Source organism: Pleurodeles waltl, chromosome 5 (genome assembly GCF_031143425.1).
Source record: "Pleurodeles waltl isolate 20211129_DDA chromosome 5, aPleWal1.hap1.20221129, whole genome shotgun sequence".
Taxonomy (NCBI): domain Eukaryota; kingdom Metazoa; phylum Chordata; class Amphibia; order Caudata; family Salamandridae; genus Pleurodeles; species Pleurodeles waltl.
The window spans coordinates 312,626,963-312,653,028 of NC_090444.1; positions in this window are offsets into that span (position 1 = coordinate 312,626,963).

Sequence of the window (26,066 nt, forward strand, 5' to 3'; positions counted from 1 at the left end):
TGTCCCCTGGACGGTGTGCCCACTACCACTGCCCCCAGGTCCCTGTTGTTGTTGGGGTGGTGGGTCAACCTGGGTGCCCTGTAGTGGTGGACACACCGCTGATTGACGTGTCCTGGAGACAGAGGCATGGGCCCGCTGGGTGGGAGCTGTGCTGGTGTTCCCAGAGGGGGTTGGACCTGGTGTAGCCTGTGGCTGTCTGTGGGGAACCGACTGTCCAGAGGTCCCCGATGGGCCGGGCTGGTCATCTGGGTCCAGGGAGACAGAGCTGCTGTCATCGCTGGGGGCCTCTTCTGGGGGTGGGATGGACATCTCTGGACCCTCTGTGGCAGTGTGGTGGCGTTCGGGTCCTGCAGGGGTATAAAGGAATGGTTATTGCTTCCGTGTGTGGCATTTTGTGTGATGGGTGGGTGTCCGTGTACCCAAGTGCAGGCATTCCCTTGTGGGGGCTTTTGTGAGGGTGGCTTGTGGGGGTGATGTGTGTGTGCAGTGGGCATGCTTTGGTGATGGGTGTCCATGCTTTGTGGTCGCATGCAGGGCTTGGTGTTGGGATGGGTGGTTTGTGATGGTGAGCCATTTGCAAGGAGTTGGTGTGATGGGGGTGGGGGTGAGGGTGGGGGTATGAGTTGGCATGCAGGTTGGTTGGGGGTGGGAAACAGTAGTGAAGATTTGACTTACCAGAGTCCATTCCTCCGCCTACTCCTGCTAGGCCCTCAGGATGCAGGATGTGCAAGACTTCCTCCTCCCATGCTGTAAATTCTGGGGGAGTAGGTGGGGGTCCGCCGCCAGTCTTCTGCACCGCAATGTTGTGCCTTGATACCATGGAACCCCCGTAGGTCGTTCCAGCGCTTCCTTATGTCATCCCGATTGCGTGGATGCTGTCCCACCGCGTTGACCCTGTCTACTATCCTTTGCCATAGCTCCATCTTCCTGGCAATTGTGGTGTGCTGCACCTGTGCCCCGAAGAGCTGGGGCTCTACACGGACTATTTCCTCCACCATGACCCTGAGTTCTGCGTCAGTGAACCTGGGGTGTCTTTGGGGTGCCATGGGGTGGTGTGGATGAGGTGTGGGGTGGCGTTTGTGGTGATGAGTGTGGTGCGTGTGGTGGTGTGTGGTGTTTGGTGCGTGGATTCTGTGTGGGTAATGGTGTTGTGTGCCTCTGTGTTGTGGGATTGTCGATTCTGTGCTCTCTCTCTAGCCTTCGTCAATAATTTCGGGTCGTAGGGGTTTGTGTTTGATGTGGGTGTGTGTTTTATATTGTGTTGGGTGTGTGGGAGTGGTGTTAGTATGTGTATCAGGGGTGTGTGTTTCAAACTGACCAATGTGGCTGAGTTTTCTATGTGTGTGTGTATTTTTACCGCAGCGGTGTGTACCGCCAATGGAATACCGCGTTTGAAAGAGCGCCGCGTGGATTTGTGGGTCGGAATGGTATGGGCGTATTTCTGTTGGTGTGACGGTGGAGGTTTGGTCATCGCCATTTTTTCGCTGACCTTTGGTGTGGCGGACTTTTGTGGATGTCGGATTTTTGGCGGTTTCCAAGTTGCGGGTCAGAATGACCGTGGCGGTTTCCCGCGGCCGTGGCGGTGTTATGGCTGTCTTCTGACCGGCGGTAAGCGCCTTTTACCGCCGAGGTCAGAATGACGGCCATAGTCTTTTAAAGCACTTCAGTTCCCTTGGGTCATGTCCGCACTATATAGAAATGCAAAAAAAAAAACATAGATAAGCGTTTTGCACACTTCTGTCATTGGGCTATACTTGGATTACATTTGGTTGACATTTCTGCTACATTGTGGCTTTTTTTTCTTCTGGTGGTGTTATACGCTCCCTAATTACCTCATTTACTACAGTATCCTCAGCATAAAATGCTTTCAGTTTTCCACTTCAATTCCACAACAGTATCCTCAGGAGAAAATGCTTTCAATTTTCTACTTCAATTCCATTAAGAGGGAGTTCAGATGTGCCCCACTATTGGCATAATTCATAATGTTAGCACTCTAGTTGTCCGTTAGAACACTGCATTAAACTTGTTAATCACCAAAATGTTAACTGGCAGTCTGCTGCTGGTATTGAAAGGGCATGTTTCAGTCTGTATGTCAGACTTTTTAAATGGAATAGTGTCCTAATTTTGCTTTCTACAGCACTAACCATAATTTCTATGACAAAATTAATTCCCTCATCTTGTTCCTTTCCAAATAAAATGCTCTACTTTTTACCAGCTTGAGTCAATCAGAATGGCTTCAGGTGTGCCACACTTTTGTCATAAGTAAGACTGGTAGCCCTATAGTTGTTCTTTAGAACACTCTGGGAGGCTGCAGTAGAACACAGGGGAATCAAATGACAGGCTGCTCCTGTTAGAAGTATGTGTTTTAGTGAGAATGGTATAGTGTCCTCCCCAGCGTGGGTTCTCGTAAATAGATATGTCACACATGGAGCTTGGATTTACATGTCTTTATTCCTCTCTGTGTAACCATGAAATCAACATTCTAAACATGACATCTATTCATCAAACCTGAACACTTATGTCACAGTTCTACAGAGTCCATGTCATGTCATCGCTACCTCATAAGACACTACACCTCCCTCCTTGTTAAATAACAAATACCTTCTATATATATATATATATATATATATATATATATATATATATATATACACATATCAAAACAAATCCCTTTCAGGGTTAGAGTGACGTATATATATCTATATATATATATATATATATATATATATATATATATATATGTGTGTGTGTGTGTGTGTATATATAATCTATATATATAGATGTATGTATCTATCTATCTATCTATCTATCTATCTATCTATCTATCTATCTATCTATCTATCTATCTATCTAACTATCTATCTATTAAATGTATGAAACCATAGAAATTCACCTGCTTCAATGGTGATCAAAGCTGATTTCCCTTTCTCAGAACATCTGCAGCAATTTTCTTAGGGTGCTCTGTCACCGGATTGCGTGATGATTTTTCATATGGGTCATTTGGCCTCCAGGATTACAGTGTGAACTAGCCTTACCTCTATGAACACTGAGGTGGCAAATGGACTACATTACAATGTTATCCTCTTGTTTGCTCATTGTAAAGAAGTTCCAAACTGAGGAGGAGATTTTTTTAGTGGCCCACTGGTGCCAATGCCAATATCCAAAGAACCAGGGGCATGTGGGTTTGTCATCGATTGTCTCTCTGCAGTGTATACTTTGACTGATGTAATGGTGGATACAGGTCTCATCGGGGGCCTTACAAATCTGTAAGCTGGTGGTGGTGGTAAATATAATATTGATTCCCTCTGCGTCAGCTTCCGTACCAATGACTGGTTCATCCTGCTCTACCTCCCCTTCCATAATTCTAAGAAGCTATCCTTTTCCTTTGTCTCTCGTGACAGGTCCTGGACTCAACTGTGGTCCAATCCATGTCCAGGTCATCAGACGAACTGCTTGGAGAAGACGGAGAATTACCCTTCCTTTTCCTTTTTGGAAATCGGGAAGCCAATGGTTCAAGCACAGGCTCAACCTGCTGTTCTGCTCCTACTTTTGGAAGATCTTCTTCTATTTCTGGTAGCAATACCTCCTCTTGTCCACTTTGCTTGGTTTCCTAGAAAAACTGCATACTAGTTTGTGGCAGAGACAACTCCAATTCAGACTCATTGCCATGATTGCAGTGGCTGCAATTCTGAGACACATGGCTTTAGGCTTGGGTTTGGCTGGTGCCATTGATGCAGGATTGCTGCTCCCAGCTTGCTGGCCAGGGGCGATGCGGCAGGCACAAGTTTCCTGAAGAAGTTTTAGTGTGGTATTCCAGTGGTGGACATCTGCTTTTTCTCCTCCTTACTGGGCACTTTCTTGGCAGCACCTTTCTTCGGGGGATCTTCAAGCTCTGTCAGCTGGCTGTAGCACTTAGCTAGACAAACTGAAGAGTTTTGAGGAATCGCGGGTTTATGTTTGCGTCACTTTGTGCTAACCTTTTGTTTGACAGTACTCTGTGGGTCTTGTGCACCTAACAGCATTCAGTTCAGCATGGTATTTTTGCAGCTTTCTCTTAATTATTCATAGTACAGACAATATAATTTACTGTGTTCAGTTTGTCCATTCAAATCGAACCACACCATCTTAATTTATTTCATTTTCAATCAGGATAACAACATATAGATGTAAAGTTTTTCTTTAGGTGCATCTAAGGTGAGACACCTGTGAGAGGCACGGGTGGTCCAGGGAAAAATAATCTTAAAGAAATAAATGCAGGTGTATGCTGTGGCAGGCAGGAGATCTAGGAGAAAATGGAGTAATCATTAAAAAAATTAATGCTGGTGTGTGTGCAGCTGTGCGCCAATGGCAGGCAGGGATTCCTGGAGAAAGTAATAATCCCCAAACAAGGAATGCTGGTGTGTGACAGGTGGCTATGGCAGACATGGTGTAGATCAGTTGTCCCAACCTTTGGTCCAGGGACCCCTCGGGGTTGCAAAGCCTCCACAGGGGGTCCGCGACTGATTGGAAAATTTTACAATATTCACAGATTAGGTCCCAGCAGTCAGTGGAGGGGGTCCTTGGATTCTAATAATGATTCAATGGGGGTCCCCAGGTTCCAGTAATGATAAAGTGGGGGTTCACAGAAGTCAAAAGGTTGGGAACCACTAGTGTAGATGATGAGAACATTTTAAAAAAATAAGACATTTAAAAAAAATGGAAAAATAAATGATTAGAAATTAAAGAATTGAAAAAAAAAGAAAAAAAAGAAAAGCTAATTATTAGAACATAGGAACATAAAAAATTTAAAATAAATATTATAATTGCTGGTGTACTAGAGGACTATGAGGAACCCATTGGGTGCAGGTGAAAGATGGAAATGGATGCATTATTAAACATTCTTCACACATATACCACAATGATTCCTCAAATACATTAACTAAACTGATATAACAAACACACACAAACACATGGCAAAAGCACACTGACTGTCTTCACAAACTTTGCATGGACCACATGGTGAAACCACAAGCAAGAAGGCATGGACAACAGAACGTATACAGGTCTATGGCAAAAACACGCTAGCTGGCTGCAGAAAATGGCAACTGGCCAAATGGTCGAACAACATTAAGAACAGCAAACAAGGAGGTGTTAGAGAACAAAGAACACATGCAGACCTATGGCAAAAGCACACTGACTGGCTACACAGAATTGCCACCAACCACATGGCCAAACAACAAGCAAGGAGGCATGGAAAACAGAACACATGCAGGTCTATCGTAAAAGCACACTAGCTGGCTGCAAACTGGCTACTTGCTGATGGTCAAAAAACCTCACAACAGCAAGCAAGGAGGCACTGGAGAACAAAACACACATGCAGGTCTATGGAAAAAGTACATTGACTGCCTACACAAAATGGCCACCGACCACATGGTCAAATAACAAGCAGAGAGGCATTGACAATGGAACAAATGCAGGTCTATGGAATGCGCACACTGATTGCCTGCCCAAAGTGGTCACTGGCTGCATGGTGAAACAACAAGCAAGGAGGCATGGGAAACAAAAAACACATGCAAGCCTATGGAAAAAAGCAAACCAGCTGGCTGTACAAAATAGCTGCCAGCACATGGTCAAACAACAACAACAGCAAGCAAGTAGTCACCAGAAAACAAAGAACACATGCAGACTTTTGGCAAAAGCACACTGACTGCCTACACAAAATGGCCACCAACCTTATGTTCAAACAACAAGTAAAAAGGCATTGATATAAAAAAACACATGCAGACCTAGGGACACCGACTACACAAAACGGACCGTGGCCACATGGCATGGAGAAAAAAAAAAAAAGAAAAATGGAGGTCTATGTCAAACACAAACAAACACACTGGACAGGCAAGGGAGTCATGGTAACAAAGATAAAGAAAACACTAGCATTAATTCAGCAATGAATAAAATGAAAATTAAAGTGAGCTATACAATTTTTACAAGAACACATCCTCCCAAGACATCAAATATTACCCCAGCAACATACACTTTTAGTAGAAAAAACTGAAATACAAAAGAAAATGTCACCTTTTTTTAAAAATCACTCCAATCCTATCTACTGCCTAAATGATGATTTAAAACAACATATACCTAGGAAACAGTTGTTGCATGCAACCATGATTAGTCCTGGCTGCATGGCCAATGAGCATAGTAGGCCAGATAGTAAAATAAATGAATAGTGCACATTTAACAAACATGAAGAAAATGTACTGAACTGTGCAACATTTTCCCTTACATAAAATGAATAATTAAATGGAAAATGATAACTAGGAACCTACTGAAACTTTAAGCCACTCACCACAACCACAATCAAATAAAAAAATGTAATAAAGGTACAAATAAATAATGGTGCATGACATCTATCAAACAAACAACACACTTATAACAAAAGTTTTTTAATTTACTTGTGATATCACAAAAACAAAGGGACTGATTTAAATCTTGGTGGTGTTACTGCCAAACCGCCATCGCAGCAGAACTGAGAAGACCATCTAGTTGATGGTGTTCCGCCTGCTGTACTTATGTGTTACTGTCCTGCAGGGAGTGTAGTGGTAGCTGTTTGTTAGGGGAGGAAGGAGATCCCTGGACCCTATGGACATCATGCAATGGCAGTGGCTGCGGAATAGTCACACACACACTGTATTTTATGCCATATGTATCCCCCAGAATCACACATGGCATGACACACCAGATACATAACATTATGCATTCTCATTCCACTAAAACACAACACGTACAGGCTGCAAACATACATTGCTGTACATCCATGACAAAACATACACATACTATTGATACAGCCCCCACGCATGACACAACCACAACAACCAACAGAACTACACACTCATTTACACAAACATACTTACACATCACAACTACATGCATCACAACACACACCTGAATGTTTCATGTAGCAGCACAACACAACACACAATATACACAAGAACATTAATGCCATATGCAAGTGGCACACATACTGACACAGCCACATCTCCCACTCCACCTCCCTCCACCTGACCCATCCAATCTCACTGCACATGCACATACACGTACTGAGTCAAACACAGAACTCAAAGCATAACATGACAGGCACAGGTCACTTTGCAATGTGCACACATTGACACAGTTTGATTGTACTGTCATTGTGGTTCCAGCATTCATTTGGCAAGGAATACTGACACCAAAATGACCGTTTTTTATGTGTGCGATATATGTTGTGTACCAGTGTGTCTCTATCAATGTCTGACACACTTAAGAAGAAAATCTGCATAAGGAGCAGCTGAAGCCACTTGCCAGTGTCACAAAAATGATGCCCAAAGGCTATGTAGTGACTAGAAGCCTTGCGACTGCCAGCAAATCTCATGTGAGAGCATTAGTGGCTTGCACATGTTGTTGCACTCACCAGTTCGAGTCTAAACAACTCTTGCACGTACAAATGGAAAACATTTCCACTATATGATGGATGATGAAATTTAGCGGGAACTCAGCATAATACTTGTATTGTGGAATTCCCAAATTCCGCCTGCAGGGTTGAATATTTCACTCACACCTACTCAGAAGAATACCTTCTTGATTAATGGACAGTTCATCAGTTGCATTTTTTAACTTCTGTTTATCGCTGTCACGTATGCAAGGTTGAGTGTGCTTTTTTTGAGGATTGATGAGCAATTCTGTCTTTTAGTATTAACAGGTCACTGTCTTAGTTCATTGCAGTTGATCAACAATTGGTTCCAAAGAAATAGCGGCTGGGGTATTGGATTTTACAATGAAGTTTATGTAGGCTTCAGACACTTTGGAAGGGGTGCTGTAACACTGTACTGGCACTCGAGAAAAGTAGTCAGCAAGGTTTTGATCTTTCCCTGGTCGGTGCACAATGGTGTAGTCATACTCCTGTAGTCCCAAACCCCAGTGTTCAATTCTAGGAGGTATTTTGGCTTTTGGATTGCCAACGATGGCAAGCAATGCTTGTTGATCGGTTACAAGAGTGAAATATGTTCCATTAAAGAAAATGTGAAAATGTTCACAAGCCCACACCACTGCTAAACTTTCTTTAACATGCATAGGTAAGTTCAGCTTGTGACAAACTTCTGCTTGCATATGCCACACTATGCCTTTGAGCATTTGGGTGTCCATTCTGTTGGGCAATGATTACACTCAAACTGACAGGGCTTGCATCAACAACAACCTCTGTATGCAGCTTTGGATCAAAGTAGATCATTTCAGTGATGTTCTCAATTGCATGCTTACATTTCTTAAATCTTTGTTCACATTTGGGTGCCCATTGAAATGAAAATTTTTTCATTAAGTTTCTTAGGGAAGCATTTACTGTGGTAAAGTCACATATTTATCTGGAACAATAACTGGCCACGCCAAGGAATGACTGTAACATGGTAACATCTTGTAGGAGATTGGTGGCTGACAAGGCTTGTACCTTAGCTGGATCCAGCATCATACCCCCATCAGAAAAAATATGGCCATAGAACCTGACTTTTGTTTTGTGGAATTCACACTTATCTGCGTTCAAGATAAACCTGCATCAGCAAGTAGTAGACTTCTGTCAGCGCTTAATCATGTTCTTTTCATTACTCACCAAAGACTAATATGTCATTACTGTAAATAAAAGCATTTGTGACAGGCTGTACTATATGTCAAATGACATCTTGAAAGAGTTCTGCAATTGAAGACACACCAAAACGTAGGGCCAGCTTTAATGGAAAAGGATGGTACTGCGCCAAAATTTGACAGTGTTGTGCACCATCATTTTCACAATGCAGGAATGCGCCATATTTAATGTGTTTCCCCCTGCGCTGGTGCCAAATTTGCTCCCGTGTGCCAACTCAGTCACTCTTGCACAATAGTGCAAGTGTGGCTGCGTTGAGGGGGAGATTGTTTTTGTGTAGGAAGGAACACCTTTCTGCACAAAAACAATCTTAATTGGCAATGTGCTCTTTCTATGTGTGGTGCAAAATGCAGCACACACAGAAAGAGAAAAAAACGAGGAGAAATGAAAGCTTTTCTCCTCGTTGTGCCACTCTAGTGCCTCCCCTGGGGTGGCGTTTGATTTTGCCGCTGCCTCAGGTTTATGAAAACTCTTAAATCTGAGGCAGCCTCAAAATGCAATGGGTGTTGCTATGGCATGCCCACAGCAACACCTGTTGCACACCCCTTCTACGCAAAGTGCTGCGTGTGAAGGGGCCGTATTTACAAGGTGGCGTTAAGCCACAAAAAGCGGGTTAAGGCCACCTTGTAAATACGGCACAGGACATAGCGCCACTGGAGCGTCACGGAAAGTGACGCTCCATTGGAGCTAGGGGCTCTTAAATATGCCCCTTAATATTTTATATCTAAACAAACCAATATGAATAGAAAAGGTAGTAATGTACATGTAAACCTCTTTATGTTCCAATTGATGATACCCTTTGTTCAGATCAAGGCGAGAGTAGACTTTGGCACTATTTAACTGTGTGATCAGGTGCGGACTGGAATGTAGTTTTCTTTTGATTGCCTTGTTTGCTTGATGCACATCAACACAGATGCACAGAGTTTCTTCTCTGTCATTTTTGGGTACTACCACTATGGTCAAAACCCACGGAATTGGCCCACTATATTGCTCAAGAATATCATGCTCTAGTAATGTCTCAAACTCTTTCCTAACATCTTCTTGTAAATGACATGCAACTTGTCTATGTCTTTGAGCAACAAGACAAACACCCTCATTGCTATGCAGCTCCACTTTCATGGTCTTACATTTTCCCTAACCATTGAAACAACAATGGGAACTTACTCAATATTTTGTGATGAGCATTAATGTTGTAGTTTCACAGATAACAGTCCCATATCAGCAGCAGTATTGAACTGAGTAAATAGGCACTCAGTAACTGAAAGTATGTGAATGGGTACTTGTACCTTTGTCTTTTTGTGTCTCATGGTAAATGCAAATGAATCTTGACTCTTTTTAATGGCATTGATTCAGCTCATACATTCACGTTAGTCATCTATGCTATGAGACAGTTCATTGTATTTATCCTTAGGCATAATGTTTATCATTGCACCACTGTCAATAGTTAAAGGTATGGAGCAGCCATTTACGTTTAATGTATTTTTCAGACAATGTTTGACTGACTTTTGTGATTTTACTCATCAACTTTTCTTTGACTTGTATTCTTCTTTGCATGCAGCCAGTCTGACATGCGCACATGTTCCAGAGGTAATCATCAACATTACACATTCACTGTCACTTGACAGTCAAACTGAAAAACTCTTGGACGAAGACTTAGATGACAATCAACTTCATTTTGTGTTGATTTACCTCAGCTGATATTGTCACTTGGTCTTGTGGGTGTGAGTAGAATACCACTTTTGGACAATGTGAGCATCCATTTTGTTTTCTTAGTGTGTCACACATAGTTTTCCCTTGGCCTTGCAAACCATTAAAAAATGGTTCTATTTCCCGCAGCCCTTGCATTCTTGTCCAATGGCAGGACATTTACCTTGGTGTGGAAATGGAAATCTGCATCAAAAGCACAGTTTCTTTTTCTTTGGCAACATCACTTTGTGTCCTTCAGCCTTGTGTTTTTGCTTACTTTTCATGTTTATGACCGACTCATAATAGGCACCTCCAGCCTACATGTCAGCAGCTTATCGATCTGCATGTTCCTCAGCTCTGGCAGCCATGAGGGTTTCTTTCAGCGCTTGTATGAATGAATCTTAAAAACAACCACCTATAACGCTGGCACATATGGCTTCTTCATCATTTAATTAATTGACCTTTGAATGTTTGATAAGCGTTTCAAGTCCTTCAGCAAATTTGATTGTTTCACTAGCTCTCCGTCTTTCCTGACTGAAAATATATCTTTGGTATTCAACATTCTGCTTTCGATTGAATTTAGTGCTTCTTTTATTTGACCGTACAAGACTTCATCAGCATGTGGTATTTTCTTAATTATTTCTTTTACTCCTTCACTTCCAAGATGTGTAAGATATTTGATAATATTTTTGTTATCTGCTTCTTCAAGTGCCCAAGTAAATCAACAAAGGTTTCTATCTAGGCAGTCCATCTGTCACCAATATTTTGATTTTTGGCACTATTGAACTGAAGGGGTGGTTTTAAGGAGGAAGCAGCATTATAACCATAGGTGGAACCTTCTGACGTTGAAAGTGTGTTCTCTCCAGCACATCTGCTGTCCACTGGGACCTGCTTTATTAACACCATGTCTAAGGCCCTGTGATGTGCTGGCATCAGAGTCGTCACAGACAATTTGAAGACTTGTTGATTCTTTCTTCCAGCCATCAGAACCATTCAACTCCTCAAAGACTTTTTGAGTTGTTCTGAGCTCCACCCTGCAGTTTCAGTGGTGTGCCTCTTGAAAGATTGACTACTCTGAAAGCACAACCTCTGTTTTTTCACTTGAGTGTTGGCACCTGGTACTGTGGTCAGATGTCTCTCTTTACTCAGGTTCTGGTAAATTTGATTGTATTCTCTATGTGTCTGATTATCACCACCTCTAATGTTTATCTGCATTTATCTGCTTCTGCTCACAGCCTTCTCTTGCACCTACCAATTCTCATTGTGTTTTCACTGCTCTTAATGTTTCTTTGTACTCTACTATCACTGTCTCTAGTTCTTCTCTTTATCTGATGAGCGCTGCCTTTAGAGTTATTGTTCCGTATATCCTTTAGCTCTGTGCTGCGTTGTGACACAGTACCTTTTTCACAGCCTCACCAGCAGATTCCTGGACAGTAATACATACATTTTTCTGTAAGGCCTTCATCTTCTATAAACGTTTGTCACTGGCGAGAGTGGCGTTTTGACTCCACATAGCCAAATGTTGATCTTCACTTCGAATAAGGCATGTGTGGCATGCACAGGCAGTTTGCTAGACCACAGCAAACTCTCTGGGAGAGCACTGTCTTTTCTTCGGGTTAAGTATCCACTATCTTGTCGCCAGTTGTAGCATCCTCCCAGGCCTGGTACTCATAAATATGCTGCACATGGAGCTTGGTCTTACATGTCTTTATTCCTCTGTGTATAACCACAAACTCAACATTCTAAACATGATACCTACTCACCACACCTGAACACTGATGTCACAGTTCTGTGAAGTCCATCAGGAACCAAAAGGAACCCATCATCGCTAACTAAGAGACTACAAATGTTAGACTTTCTTCTCACATGGCTAGTGAAGATGATGTGAATTTACCGAACATACCCTTTCACTTTAGCTTCTGGTCACCTTCCTTAACCTCTACGAGAAAATCATGAGAAAACAGTTGTCTGTCAAACATGATTCATGTCAGCATTTTTCACAGGGTCAAATCACCTTAGAACACATCACAATTCCTAAAATGTGTATGGTACCACGAACACATGATTTATATTGTAACTAAAATTTGTTATCACCCTGTAGACAGGCCCCTTTTTGTGACCCTCAATACCAGCTGTTCTCTACAATGCATTTCATTTAGGTTCATGTCCCAGAGTCCTGCATGTTATTCATTATTTCACTGTTCAATAAAGGAGGTGTCCCTTTGGTACCCTTCCACATTTCCTTTGGGGTCTAGGTGTACTCAATTTGCCCCCTCAAATATTATTGACATTCCTTTACAGGACACAGGGATCAAGTCCCTGAGTATTGCAATGGCTGCCAAAACATACTGTGCAGGTTGACACCAACCAATCAGGATTGACTAGTCCCCTTTAAATTGGCCAATTGTGAGCATATCTGGACACCAACTGCCCAGATATGTTGGAAAGTGGATTATAAATAAGGGCACATAGGTACCTACACCTAGTAACAGGCCATAATCTCATACTAGGTCCAATTAGGGTCTCAGTAAATTAATGCTTGCTCAACCCTTGGTAGCTTGGCCCATGAGCAGATAGGCTTAACTTGAGAGACAGACGTGTAAAGCATTTAATATCAACAAAACAGTAAAAATGTTTTAAAAAAAACAGCACACAATAAAAATCTGACACCAATTTATAGCAAAAGGGAAATATTTTTATTTTTACAATTACACCAAAATGACAAAAATCCAATGTAGGGAACCAGAGATATGAATTTTGAAAGATGAATGCCCTCATTATGACGTTGGTGGACTTTTCAGAACACCACTGAAGCCACAGGCGCCAGAACACTGCTTCTGACAACTATATTATGAGTACTGAAGGATTTCTGCCACAAGTTGGGCGGAATCCTCCTGTATACATGCTGGCGGTAGAAGGCACAGGGGCGGTTCCACCACCAGCCTGCACCATCAAAAAGATTCTGCCATATTATGACCTGTAATACAGCCTGGTGGTGTCCTGATGGTGTGGCGCTGCTGGCGGTGGAAGTGCCTGTTCCCATTCCCTGCCAGATTACCTCCTCGCTGGACAAGGTAAGTCGATCGTCTGACAGGGTAGGGGGGTGGGAGGGTGTGGTGTGTTGTCTTTGTGTGTGCATGTAAGTGTGCAAGCGTGTGTATATGCATCTGTGTATGGGTGTGTTTATGTGTGTGGGCATGTGTGTGTATGCGTGTGCGTATGGGTGTGTGAATGCGTGTGTGTATGCGTGTGAGTGACTGTATGTATGGATGTGTGTGAGTAAATGTGTGTATGTATGCATGTGAGTGAATGCGTGCATGTAAGTGTTGGTGAATGACTGTATGCGTAGTGCATGTGGGTGTGCGTGTATTTCAAGAGGGGTGGGGGTGCTGTACTGGAAGGGGGTGGGGGATGGGGGTGCTGTACTGGAGAGGGGGTGGGGGTAATGAGTGCTGTACTGGAAAGGGGTGGGGAGGTTCTGGTATGGAAGGGGGATGTGGTTATTGGGATTGCAGGGGGGGTTGAGGGAGTCATCTGCCGATGACAGGAAAGAAATTTCCTGTCACCAGTAGCCTTTCCACCAGGATTTTCATGGCAATGCTACAGCTGCGGAAACCCTGGTGGTAAGCCGACTCGTGATACTGCTGTGATACTTCAGTGGAACGCCAGGTCGGAAATGCTAATCTCCGGCCTGGCTGTCCAACTACCCTGGCGGTACAGGCGGGGATGTGGCGGGTTGGCAGAGGCCAACCCATGACACTTATAATGTTTCAGTCTTCACTGGTGGCCTGTCGGCCTAAATGTAAAAAAATGCTTTTCAGTGCCTAAAAACAAAGCGGCAATTTAAGAAAAGTGGTGCTGCACACAGTACAGTGCCACTTTTCTTGCGCCCCTCTAATGTCACCATATGTGCACAGTATTTGAAAATACGGCACACCATGGGGGTAGTTAGGAGACTAGCATCAGATCTGCCTCTAATCTGGAGTTTTGCAGGATTAGTGTAAACAATGTTGACACTAATCCTGCAATGTGTAAAAAATGTTGACACTAATCCTGCAAAGCTCATTGAGGCCCATTGTAATCAATGGTGTGCCTCCTTAGATTTCTTTGCGCCATTTTTTTACCCCCCCTACTGGGGGAATGCCCCCTTTGCATACATTATGCCTGGTGCAGGCATAATGTAGCACAAAGGGTTAAAAAGTGGGGCAATGCATGCATTGCGGCTCTTTGTAAATGTGGTGCAGGGATTTTGACCTCATTGCACCACATTGGCTTAAAACAAATGATGCTAATGTGGCACAAGGAGGCGTTTGGGGCTCTTAAATATGCCCCAAAAAAGTATTGACCGAGCAGGAGACCTTGGTCAAAGTTTGCACTTAAAAGAAAATTCTGTATCTTTTAGCCCTCAACATTGTGCATTCCTCTCCAGCAAACAGATTCCGATGCAACTTTGTCAGATTGCCTTTCCGTGAGGCTCCAGTCAAATCCTGGAATTCTGGAGCTCTTCAGAGCTTTCAGCAGGACGAACATGAAATTCAGGCCAGGACGCGGTTGAAGGTAGCCGACTTGACTCATGATGTCGGGTCCGTCCACTTATGGAGCATTTTTACAAATTTGCTCCAAACTTCTCCAAACCTCCGGATCTTCTTCCAGAAGTCCTTTTTGAGTACTTGAGGTATCCAAACCTTTATACAAGGTGCCGGAATCTTAAATTTTCTCCTTAGGAGTTAGGACTATAGTTCTCAGAATGTACCTGGTCAGAATCCTCGAATGGCCACCTGCACTGGTCAGCTGGGCTGTTCTTGCAGGACTTGATGCAGGGGACTCTGGTTAGCTCCTTTGTACCTATAGCTTACAGGGACTCTAATCCTGGAGTTGCAGATGCAAGGCAAAGTCCTTCTTGTGGTGAAGTCCAGAGTGTGCAGCTGGTACAGTCCTTGTGAGTGCAGTCCTTCAGGTGCAGATCAGGGGTTCAGTAGGCATGTCCTTCTTCTCCAGCACTTTCTTCCAGCAGGGATTTGAGTTGCTGGGTAGCTCTGCCATATGTATCCTTGCTCTTGGGTTGGCAAGCAGAGATGCTCCCCTAAACAATGGGGTGCATGGTAAAACCCTCTGGCATGACCACTTCCTGCGAATTGTAGCAAAAATCAATCCCAGAAAGCAACATTCTTTAAAAATCCAACATGGAGAAAAGCTCTCCTTGGAGGTTCCATCTAGCAGTGCTCACTCACTGGTGTGGATACATTTCCCGAATACACCTCTTGTAGGCCTTCTCCTAATTAATTACTGTGGCTCCCATCTCACTGGAGGTGCAGCAAATGGGGAAGGTCTAGTTTCTGTCCCAAGTGGCTTTCCATCATTTGGAACCCAGTTTGGTTGCCCTACTCCCATCCTGCTCTGCAATCTACTGCAACAGTTCTCTTCCCATCCGGTGCTTTCTTTGTTTTGGCCCAGGCCACTTCATACCTCATTAAGGTAGCTTGGCTCAGGCTGCTGGAGACTGTCCAATAGGGGAAGGGCACTACAGTGCTGATATGGATAACTTTCAGAAAGAGTTTTAAAAATCTTTATCTGTTTTTATTATAATAAATCAAACATTGGCAAGTTGTTGGATTTACTCTAACTTTTAATTAGATGTCAAACATGAAATATATACCTCTTTTCTAGCTGAAATGAGACTATTATTTGTAAATAAAGTCTCCCAATGTTAACCTGTGGAGCTAATATACTACAAAGGGGTAAAATGAATTTGGCTGTTTTGCTCTCACAAGGTTTATAAAACATTTTTTATAAAGTGTCTGCTTATAGCTACACTGCACCCAGCTTATGGGACACCTAGGGCAGATCATAGGGTTTAACATATGTAAAAATAAGGTAGTTGAGGACTTTCAAATACATTTTAATTCCAAAGTGGAATTTGGGGTTAACTTGAATTTAAAAGTAGCCTGCAAGGTAGACCCACTTTTACAATGACACCAGAGACCACAACAGTTCAACCAGTGGATGCCGTAACTACACTGGGGTCCCTAAACTTACATGCTTTACCATATAATATGGACTTATGGGTAGGCTGTCAGAGCCAGTTTTTGCATATACTATTTTAAACAGAGCACTGTCCCTGGGACAGGTTAGCAGTAGCTAGAACACAAAAATCAAAGTCTGAAACCACCAGTATTAGTTCAAAATGGCGGCAAAAAGTGAGGAGGCTTTTGCAATCACCCCAGTTTTCTCACAAGATGTATATTTCTTTACCTTTATTTCCATTGTTGGTGTAATTCTGTGCAGCAGTTTTTGCTGCAGCCTTGTCAAGTATATGGAAAATGCATGAGGATTTTGCCTTTTGAACCCCCCCTTGTTTTCTAACTCCCCGCTTAATGGATGACCTCAAAACTTTCCATGCACAAACTAGTCAATAAAAAGCACCTTTCAGAAAGTTTTGAGGAGATGTGTCAAACGGGGCCAAAGTTATTAGAAACACAAAAATGCTTTTCCTATGGAACAGCGGACCTAACTATAACTATCTAGTCTAGATATATTTTTTATATGTATCAAAGAAAGTCCCACTCCCCATTGGTAACAAAGGAATGTGGCACACCAACTGAAAAGCACCAATTTATTTGTGCAGGAATAAATTGGTGCCTTCCAGTTGGTCTGCAGCGCAAGCCATCAGAGGCACCTACACCAGAAGGCAGAGATAGCATATAATAGCATACTTGGGGATCCGATAACAAGAAAGAATACATATACATAAATATATATATATATATATATATATATATATGTATATATATATATATATATATATATATGTATATAAATATATATATATATATACATATATATATATATATATATATATACACATATATATATACATATACAGTTATGTCGACATATTACCCACACAAAACCATAGAAATTAAGCATTTTAGTTATACTCATAGTCATACTTATGTAAAGAGACTATGGGCCTGATTTAAGAAAAGTGGCACTGCACCTAGTGCAGAACCACTGTTTTTGCGCCTTTAGCACCCCCCCTAACGCCACGATGTGTACGTCGTATCTAAGATACGACGCACCATGGCAGTACTTAGGGGAAATAGTGTCAACATTTTTTATGCTAGTTCAGAGCTTTGCAGTATTAGTTTAAAACATTTTACTCTTATCCTGCAAAACCAATTGAGGCCAATTGTAAATAATGGTGTGCCTCCTTTTAATGCTTGCTCTGAACAGGCATTAAAAGTGCCCAAAAAAAATGACACAAAAAAATCTCTTAGACTTCTTTGTGCCATTTCTACGACCCCCTAACGGGGAACCTCCCCCTTTTCACACATTATGCCAGGTGCAGGCATAATGTAGTGCAAAGGGTTACAAAGTGGTGCAATGCATAGATTGCACCACTTTGAAAATTTGGCACAGTGATTTTGTCCTTTTTGGGCCACATTAGTGTAAACAAAATGACGATAAGGTGGAGCAAGGAGGAGCTAGGGGTTCTTAAATATGCCCCGGTAACTCTTGGACTAAACTTAACAGCATGTGTTGTAGTTTCTTCAGCTAACTATAGCCATAGGTTTATCTAGAGCTGCTGAATTGCTATGGTTGTGTGTGGGTAAAACATCAAGTGTATCTGAATCTTACATTTCTCCTCTATCCACGGATCCCCGCAAGTGGATCCGCAATGGATCGCGTCCCTAGATATCTTTGTTTCTTTTTCCTTCTACAATTCAGAATCTACTATATGTATTTACATCCAAACAGAAAAAACATTCTTCCTGGACCAAGATGTAGCTTTCTGTCTAATTTGGTGTAATTCCATGCAGCTTTTTGTGCTGTATATGTCTCTAAAATCCCTATGGGAAATTTCAAGGGGAAAAATGTTTTGGGGGCCCCCCTTTTTCTCAGGCCTCATGTGACAAATCACACCTAAACTTTCCAAATAGCAGCATATATGGTAGCAAACTAGCTTTTAAACATTTGTGAAGATTCATCAGATGGTGCCAAAGTTATAGGCAAAACAAAAAAATATTTTCCTATGAAATCTATATCTTAACTACTACCTACTATCTATCACCAGTAGGTCATATATATATGCAATCTGCACCACACATAGAAAAATAAAAACTTCTCTTGTGATGGTGCATAAGTGCCTGCCTTGGCTCAGTGTGGCCCATGGTGCTCCAATGCAGGGAACAAGGACAGGTATGCACCATATCTTGTAGATACCGGACATTCTTACCCTTTTCTTTTGTCGCTGGGCAGCACTGCAAGATGGCTTGTGGTGCTGCCCTGCATCAAACGTTTGCAAATATGGCCTCTAGTCTAATAAATTTGGAGTAGAGCTTAGGTGTAGGATTTAAGAAAGTAAAAGTAATAGGTCAACTTGAGTCGAGTGAATCAATACTAGGCGATCAGATTTAGAAAAGTGCAATGTTACTGTGTTTGCCTCTGCTTGTCAAAATATTTTTGGGGAGATTAACTGTATCACTAATCTTTTTTTTAATGTTCTTTATTTCTTGCCTCAGCCCCCCGGGGGTTGAAGAGCGCAACATCAGAGGTGGGTCCAGGAGCAGACGAGGGTACCAGTGCCACCACCAGTGTGGATGCTGGTAGATCTGCTGGCCCCAATAAGTATTTCTGTTGTGTTATTTTTATTATTTCCCTAATTTTCACCAGTCATCATTTCAAATAATCTTGCCTTTAGTTTTACTGTGCCTCTCTACCTTTTTTGTACTTATTTTTGTTCTATCTAAGCTTTGTTAAATTCCTGTTATACCTGCATTTATCTATTTCTCATGCTTCTGTACCTGACTTGCTCCTGTCTGTACTAGCTTTCTTCTGCTTTGTTACTAAGCTTAGTTTTACCTTCTCCACTTAGATATGTAGTGGGCTGGTACTTTAATACTGAGAGAATAGATTTTTAAGACAGGTACTCTACCGACAAGATTGCATGCCCAAGTCAGCTTTACTATGCATGTTTGTGAAGGTTTTTTTGCCTTGCTCATGCCCATTGCATTTGCCAACCAAAGTCTCAGCATGTGTTCTCCTGGATTGACCAAAGTATTTCACCCCTTTATTGCACTTCAGTGACTTAGCTCTGCACCTCATTATGAAATGTTTGTGGATGATTTGTTCTCCTGACTTTTCTAACAACTGCCAAAATTCCTAAAGTGAATGATAGAAGAAGATAGACTAATTCTCTATTGTGATTGCATTTTATTGAAATCTAAAATGTGTAAAAAATATTCTAGCCTCACCAAACACCAGTGCAGAGGCCAGGGCAACACCGGTGACCAGAAAGGGGCAGAGGGGAGAACCCACAGTAGCAGGGACAGCTATTGGTAAGACATATTGCTCTTGCTCATTGAATATTACTAATATGCTTACCACAGGGGTGTTGCTTATGAAGCCCCTGGTTCAGCAGCAACAGCAGGGTTGAGTTCTTAATGGCCTCTTCTCTCAGCAAATCTACAGAAAAAAACAGGATATTTTATTTTCTGTCTTCTCCCTTAACTGAAGCAAGGAAGATATGTATCCTCTCACCCATCATCATACCTCTCTCCCATTAGTCAACCATGCTACTTTGACATAACTGCAGTGTGGTTCAATTTGACAGTACAACAGTGTTGTCAGCACAATGTGCATGTTAATGCAGCATTTACAAAGTTGTCAATGCATTGCAAACTTAAAAGGTGTGTTTCTCTTCCCTCCCAGTGCCCACTTTGTCACATCCCAGTACATCAGTCCTGTATTCTTACCAATGTTCTGTCCCAGCCACCTGAAAAAATGGAAAAATCCCTTTTGGCATACACCATGTTTATGTACAAGCAATTAATATTTCATGGCTTTCTTAACAGATTCATGCCAGCACAAAGTGCACACTTTGGACATTCTTCAACTACAGCAAGGCATGTGTGGTTAAAAGAAATAGCACGGTGACTCATCGTAATCAGTCACATCAAAATTCCAGTAGCCCTAGGGGACAAACAATTTACTGTTACTGTGCCACTCTGCTTTTCAAAAATGTATTTCCACAAAGCACAGTTTATAAGTTATAATTTTTTTTTACTGCAATGGCTACTACTGGTGGACATACAACTCACCAGGGGATAGCAACCCGGCTGTGGCAGCACAGGCAGGAGGGTATCTGCAATGAATATCGGCAGCTAGTTGCCCTTCAGGAGAAGGCGGACAAGGCCCAGGCATCAGCCAACATGCCAGCTGGTCCAAGCTCCTCCAACCAGCTGCCAGTACCTCTAACCTCCAGGCAGACACTGTCATTGCAGCTGCTAGCTGGCATCAGCCCGTCCTTGTTCCACCACTGCTGCCCCACAAGCACAAACCGCAACTTCCAACACCGTGTCCTGCGACACACATAAAGGCAGACCTAGACGATCTCTGCACCTGCATATTGAATGCCCTCTTCTGACTGTTTTAAAAAAAAAGTTTCAGTAGGAGGGACACATTTTGTGGTTGGAGAGGCTGGGGCAGTAGTTAGGTCCGGTTTCACATTGGACTTTTCGTTGGACGTTTTGAGGACAGGGCTATTTGTTTAGGAAGAGGGGTGAACCTGGTGTCGGTGGAAAGGGTGGGTTTTTGTATTTGTTAAAAATAAAAAGGGGATCATTTATTTTACGTGATTTATGCCTCAAATGTTTATTTTGGTGCTTTAGTTTGCACTGTTGTCTTTTGGTGTAGTTTGTTTTTTAAATCTGCTAAAAAAGTGTATGTCATTTACTTATACTATTGCTCTACTGTCCTCTGCAACAATATTAACAACTAGGGGGTGGTTGCCATTGCCTATTTTGTCTACAATAACCTAGATAAACCCAAATATCTTCATTAGTAGGAGTTAATTACTAGCTAAATAATTTCACTACAGTCCATAGTTCTTCTCTTACCTGAATAGATGAAGCGAGAGAGTCTTTTTACTGTAGGGATTTTTCCATGGTGGTATCTTAAGGGAATGGTAGGTAGTAGAAGTAGTAGGGTAGTGGTAACAGGAAAGACAGAAGAGAAGGTGCCACTCCCACCTGTGCGAACTCCAACTGCAATATTAATCAAAGGGTTATCCATCACTAGGTTGAAAGAAGACATAGAGTTAGTGGGTTATATTGTAGCATAATAGCTTTAGAAAGACTGAGTCCAGAATACCACAATTACAGTATTTGACACACAACAAAGAGGACCTGATATGATAATAAAAACTAGCAATATCAACTTCTTCTGAGCAATGATGGGGAGCTAGTATTTAAAAGAAAAAGTTTAGAAATAAAATCATGGAGTCAGGAGAAGTCGGCTCAGAGTCAAGAGTGGTCAAACAAGGAGAAGCGTTTACACAACACACAACACAAGGCATGAATGATGATGTTTATTGAGCTGGTGCTGAATATTGCTTAGGTAATAGAAGGTCATGCAGTGAGTTGGAATCACTTTCACCACATCCACCCCAGCAAATGTGTGATCCAATATCGTATAAAATTAAATCACACCTCAATAAATCACACAGACCAGGGGAAGAGGGTTAGGGGCTAGATGAATGAATCAGAAAGGGGATTTGGGGAAAGGTGTAACAATGATAAGCACTAAACAAAAGAAAACACAACAATTTTCATTTGGATGCTGAGCAGAACACCATCATCAATCTGTTGTGGAAGGAAGTGATAAAGGGCCAAGTATGACACAGTTCAGTTAAATAAATTGCACACAGTCCTTCTGCCCCAGAGAGACCCAAGAGAGTATGGTGGTTATTACAACCCTGGCGGACGGTGTTAAAGCGGCGGTAAGACCGCCAACAGGCGGCGGTAAAAAGATTGGAATTACGACCGTGGCGGAAACCGCCAACAAAGACAGCCACTTTAACACTCCGACTGCCACGGCGGTACAGACAAACGGCTTGACGGTCACCGCCAACAGACAGGCGGAAGACAAAGTACCGCCCACAGTATCACAACCTACCAATCCGCCACCTTTTCCGGGGCGGATTCACCGGGGACAAAAACACGGCGGAAACAGGACTTCGAAGGGAAAACGCTCACCTCTACACACCCCACGAGGAATCCGGACGCCATGGAACCAGAGCTGCACATCCTGCCAGCCCTCATCTTCTTGCTCCTCTACCAGGAGCACGAACGCCGGCGGCGAAGACAACGGTGAGTACTGCACCTCCGACACAGTGGAAGGGGGAGGGAAAAAACAGGGACACACACACGCAACACCACCACCCCCACCCTCACCCACTACAACACACACACTAATACATATTTATACATTATAGTTACGCCCCCAACCCCCCTGGAAGAATGCAAAGACAAAATGAAATGAGTGTAACCATTGAAAAATATTAAAATCAAGTACGCAAAAATATATATATACACCATAAACAAAATATACACCAAGCTTAGTAGTCCAGGTTGTGCTCCAATGAAGTCCGTGGAACACTGGGCCCACACAGTATGGGAGAGGCCCACACAAGATCCCCGACCATGACGGAGAGAACACTGCAGGGGCATCAGAGAGCAAAAAAACAGGCACCTCAGGGGGAGGGAATGGGGGGGCACCTAAGCCGGTTGAGTGCACGACGTCAAATCCATGAGAGGGCCACATACCCACTGTTCAATCCTGGGGAGTGCAAAGCCACAGTCTCTCAAGTCTAGCCAGTGGGTGGTTTGCCCACTGTTCAATCCTGGGGAGTGCAAAGCCACAGTCTCTCAAGTCTAAACAGTGGGTGGTTTGCCCACTGTTCAATCCTGGGAGTCCAAAGCCACAGTCTCTCAAGTCTATACAGTGGGTGGTTTGCCCACTGTTCAATCCTGGGGAGTGCAAAGCCACAGTCTCTCAAGTCTATACAGTGGGTGGGTTGCCCACTGTTCCATCCTGGGGAGTGCAAAGCCACAGTCTCTCAAGTGGATGACAGTCTCCCCTGGTTCTGGAGGGGGCATGGTGCCCAGAGTGCTTCATCCTGCTAAGGACAGAGGTAGTGGATGACAGTCTCCACTGGTTCTGGAGGGGGCATGGTGCCCAGAGTGCTTCATCCTGCTAAGGACAAAGGTAGTGGATGACAGTCTCCACTGGTTCTGGAGGGGGCATGGTGCCCAGAGTGCTTCATCCTGCTAAGGACAGAGGTAGTGGATGTATCTCTCCACTGGTTCTGGAGGGGGCATGGTGCCCATAGAGCTTCATCCTGCTAAGGACAGAGGTAGTGGATGTATCTCTCCACTGGTTCTGGAGGGGGCTCTGTGTCCACAGTGCTTCTTCCTGCTCGTGACGGACTCAGTAGCGTCAGTGCCCTTGGCGCTCATGGGCCAGCGGTGCTTGTGGTGGCGGTGCCCTGTTCAGCGGTGCTTGAGGTGGCGGTGCCCTGTTCAGCGGTGCTTGAGGCGGCGGGCTCCTTTGCAGTGAGCTGCTGGCGGTCCTCTCTGTTCCAGCGGGGCTTGTGCTGGCGGTCCTCTATGTCCCAGAGGTGCTTGTGCTGGCGGTCCTCTCTGTCCCAGCGGGGCTTGTGCTGGCGGTCCTCTCTAGCCCAGCGGGGCTTTCTGCTGGCTGTCCTCCCTGTCTCAGCGGGGCTTGTGCTGGCGGTCCTCTCTAGCCCATCGGGGCTTGTGCTGGCGGTGGCCTCCTGGGCAGCAGGGCAGGTGCTGGCGGTGGCCTCCTGGGCAGCGAGGATGATGGCGGTGGCCTCCTGGGCAGCGGGGGTGATGGCGGTGGCCTCCTGGGCAGCGGGGGTGATGGCGGTGGCCTCCTGGGCAGCGGGGATGATGGCGGTCTCCTCCACTGTGCTGCTCTTCCCAGACTTGCCGGGTTTATTGTGTCCCTTCCCCACCTTGGAAGGTGTCGCAGCTGACTCCACACTCCCACCGGGACCCCTGGGAGCGGCTTTGGTGGCTGGAGTCTTCCCCCTCTCCCGCCGGGCACTGGCCAACTTTTGATGCTTGACAGGTGGGGGACTGTCCGTGCTGTGGCTCCGTGCCACACTGGCTGACCTGGTGGCCGGTGCACTCCAGATTCCAGTGACTACAGGCACCACTGGTCCCTGAGTTGTGGCTGAGGTGCTAGGTTGGGACCTGGAGAGTCGGGCCCTTGGAGACAGACGGGGTGGAGGAGGTGTGGGAAAGAGGTCAAGGTTGGACAGGAAATGTTTTTGGGAGACACTGGGATGGGTAGCTAGAGGGGGTTTGGGAGTGGAGGAAGAGGTTGTGGTTGTAGGAGGTGTTCGTTTGGTGACTTTGGGTGAAGGTGCATGCGCTGGAGGCTGTCGTGAGGTGGATGGCTGTTGGGTGGGTGTGTGCCTGCGTTTGTGTATCTTAGGAGGTGGCGTCACAGACACACTGGGAGAGGACACAGGGGACGTGTGAATGGTAGTGGGGTGGTGACTGCAAGTGAGCGGGGTGTGGTGGTGTGTGTGCTGGTGATGGCAGTAGTGGCTGTAGATGTAGTGCATGCAGGTATGAGTGTAGATGAGACTGGGACAAGGAGGAGGGGGTCACACTGGAGGCAGTGGATGTTGGTGTGTCTGCATGTGTGTGATGCTTGCGTGAGTGCCTGTGGGATGTGTGGTGCTTATGTTTGCCTAAGCTTCCCTTGTGTGTTGACGTGTGTGCATGCTGGTCTAAAGGTGTGCTTGGGATAGGCTGGGGTACAGGGGATTGGGTCTGGGTGGAAGAAGTTGGAGGGGGGATGCTAGAGACAGGGACAATGGCTGCCATCAGTGCTGAGGCCAGAGTCTGAAAAGCTCGCTGAAGGGCCGCCTGACCAGAATGAATGCCCTCCAGGAATGCATTGGTTTGTTGCAACTGCCTTTCGACACCCAGGATGGCATTCAAAATGGTAGACTGCCCAACAGTGAGGGACCTGAAGAGGTCAATGGCCTCCTCACTGAGGGCAGCAGGGGTGACTGGAGCAGGGCCTGAGGTGCCTGGGGCGAAGGTGATGCCCACCCTCCTGGGTGATCGGGCACGGGGCAAAGGCTGAGGGGCTGCTGGGAGGGCGGTGCTGGTAGGGGGGGTGGCTGTACCTGTAGATGCGGGGGGCACAGATGTTGCCGCCACCACAAGGGAGCTCCCATCAGAGGACGAGTCTGTGTCGCTGGTGTCAGCTCCTGTCCCCACCGTGGAGCTCCCCTCGCCCTCCGTCCCACTGGTGAACTCCGAGTCCGTTGTCTCGCACTCCAGGGCCATGTGGGATGCAGCTCCATTGTGCTCCAGTGCCACTGCTCCTCCACCTGATGATGCTAATGCACACAAGAACAGGGAGACCACAAAAAAGGGGGGGGGGACGACAGAAGAAAGACATGTTCAGTGCATGCATTACCGCTACCGTTGGCGGACACAACAGACACAGAAGCCCCCTGCACTACGCCGCGCTCTTGAGCTCCACTGTTCAATCCCTGGGAAATGGCCTACAAGGCTATGGACGACATCTGCACTAATGGATGACACAGGGGCATGACTAGGTGTACTTGCCACTCTACAGAGGTGGGGTGGGGTGCCACATGGCCTGCCTTACGGAGGGACCTTGCCTACTAAACTCGCCCTGGCCAAGGGAAACCCACAGCCCACCTCCCCCACCCAGACACCTCCACTGCGTGCAAAATCAGCAGGATAAGAGTGTACTCACCCCCTTAAGGCTGCTGTGATGCCCTCAAGCGCCCATCCAACTCCGGGTACGCCACCGCCAGGATCCTGAACATCAGGGGGGTCATGGTGCGACGGGCACCCCTCCCACATTGGGAGGACATCCCCAG